Source organism: Photinus pyralis, unplaced genomic scaffold (assembly GCF_008802855.1).
Source record: "Photinus pyralis isolate 1611_PpyrPB1 unplaced genomic scaffold, Ppyr1.3 Ppyr1.4_LG2, whole genome shotgun sequence".
NCBI lineage: Eukaryota > Metazoa > Arthropoda > Insecta > Coleoptera > Lampyridae > Photinus > Photinus pyralis.
The window spans coordinates 24,448,887-24,451,528 of NW_022170403.1; the positions used below are offsets into that span (position 1 = coordinate 24,448,887).

At 36.4% G+C, this 2,642-nt stretch overlaps 1 long non-coding RNA gene across 1 annotated transcript; it reads right to left on the reverse strand.

The window, feature by feature from the left end:
- Window positions 1-2,020: 2,020 nt before the first annotated feature.
- Window positions 2,021-2,642, reverse strand: LOC116164338. Its single transcript, XR_004143871.1, has 2 exons — window positions 2,548-2,642; window positions 2,021-2,411 (listed from the first exon to the last, which is right to left on the reverse strand). It is a non-coding gene; the product is annotated as an uncharacterized LOC116164338 (long non-coding RNA).

The following is a 2,642-nucleotide window of genomic DNA, read 5'->3' on the forward strand; positions in this document are numbered from 1 at the left end:
TTGACGTCATCAGTTGTATATTAAAAAAACCGGCTTTGTGGTTCAGTGGTAGAGCGTTGGGCTATAAATCCGGAGGGCGGGTGTTTGTTGAGGTAAATCTGTGGCAGAGATGGGAAGTACCTTAGACCAGCTTCGAGCATTCTGCCGGCTACTCCGAACAGAACAACTTAAGACATTCTGCAGAGGCACCTCTAGAAAGCATTATGCCGGTCAGTCTGTAATTGGGCGCAAGCCTGTTGAGGGCCTAAAACAAGAGCGGGATAATAAATAAATAAAATAGATAAATAAATAAAAAAATAAATAAATACATAAATAATGTCGCAGTATCAAGGTAGAGATCGTTTGACGCTTAACAGCTTCCGCCATTTTTTCCAGCTAAAATACTTTCCGCTAGAATAGTGAGCGAAAGGTGGGAGTAAAAGCGCGCATCTACCGTGAGAGTTAATTTACCTCAGTTAATCGGCTGAAATATGGCGCTGGGAACAACTATGTGTAAGCGCTGAAAACAGTTGAACGCGCCCATAGACACATAACTCCACATTGATCGCATTCATTTACTCCTACCTTCCCTAGATACATGGGTAAGGTTAGTATGGTCTATTCTGGCGTTAGCGCTGTAGATTCTCGCCTTGTATGCATTCTAGGTTTCCATGACTATTGGGTACTTTCAGAATGCTATTTCGCTTGTCACAAATTATTGATATTAGTCTTTATACTATATTTAAAATCTTCAGATAGAACGGGTATCTACATTCGTTAAATTGTTTCCGTTTCGTGCGAATTTGTCGGCCCCTTCATTACCGATGATACCTACGTATCCAGGCGTCCATATTATTACTACCTATTTATTATATTATATTTTATTGCAGACATCATATAACAATGACATTTTTGCATTCTCTAAAGTGTTTATACAAATCAGATATAAACGTATAATATTACAATCGGTGCTCGAATTGATTTCCACCGGCAACCAAACAATACCCGATACTCGGCACTGAATAGCTCGCATTACCACTCAGCTAGAGAACAATTTGCGTAATGTAAATTTCTTTATGGCCCATTTTAGATAACTCAACGCTTTTACATTGCGTTATGCTAGGTGTGTACTTTCTACGGCCCATCTTTAAAAAAACACCCTGTATAAATACAATTTTCCTGAAAATTTCATAAAAATTGATCAAAAGTACATTGGGTGTTCAGGTACTTATGCCGGGCAGTAGTATATATGGTGGTGGTTTGCTATTTCTTGTAGGTACTAATGGAGCATGAATATCAAATAAATTCGTGACCTGTTTATTAAATTTAGAAACTTGTACATTTATATGAATACTGTTTACCACTGAGTTCCAATTCATACTTTTAATGTCTTCAGCGATTAGATCAATCTTTGAATAATTTCTGTGATACTCCTGGTAGGTGGAGAATAAGTTCGCAAGCGCCCTCTTTTTTAATGCGAGTAACTTGAGTTTGTGCGCGTGGCGCGTATTATTTCTTCACAGGGCGCATACGAATTCTATACCCCAAAAGAAGAAGTCCACACCACAACGATTACTATTTGGACGAAAGCTAACGAATGTGGGACCCTCTACTCTGTACCGGCGGAATCGGTCTTTCTATCTATACCTACCTATATTTTTACTGCAGTGAACCAACAAAACATAAAATGATTGGTTAAAAATATAAAAAATGTTTATATTACAAAATATAGACGTTCGGAAAATATATATATAATTCTCCGAAAAAGTTTATATATTTTTCTAATTTTGACATCTAAAGGGACACTTTTTAAAACTGGTTGACGTTGTCAAATGCCTAGTTGTGAAAAATAAAATATTTCGCAACTGTTGATGAAAAGTATCACTTAAAATGTCAACATTAGAAAACATATTGTGTGAAACACGTTGGGAAACACTACTATTCGTAACTCGCTTAGCTCGATTCCGCAGAAATCCGCTCGTTGCTTTTCCCAACTAGTTGCACAAATAACTATTGTTAATATGTCTAAAATAATTTGCGGTTTTACTTATGTTGCAATTTATTTATATTTCGCCACTTATAGAAAATGTCGATCAAAAATGTATTCACAAGAAATATGGAAAGTATCTTATATGTACTGTTGCTGATACAAAGTTAAGCCCATAAGTTATGTATGAATCAAGACAGTATGCTCGAAACTGTACAACCTAAACCACGAAGAGTTTGGGCGAGTCCATCCAAAACACTTTTGAGTCCATTGCAGCCTTGTGCACTCAAACCCAAAATTTCATATATTGTGTCGGCCAGATATTTGTACATGGTTTGCTTTTCTGCATCAGTTAGTGTACATTTCAATTTCATAGCTGCCAGCTTCGTTTTGAACCGAGCAATTGTGCAGTTTGTCACACGGTTTATGTCTGTTTGCGTACATGCTGAAAATATAAGTTTCTATAATAACTAAAACTAGAATTACTAAAAAGATACATCTCATTTTACTTTATCAGACAAAGTGATGATAATGCACCTTCCAAATAATATAAATCTGGTTAAAATTATAAAAATTTATACCTTGCCCAGTAACTTCCTGATAAGAGACAGAAAGTAGGACCACAAGTACTACAGTATACACACCCACGTACATCTTTCTGAAGATAATGCGCAAG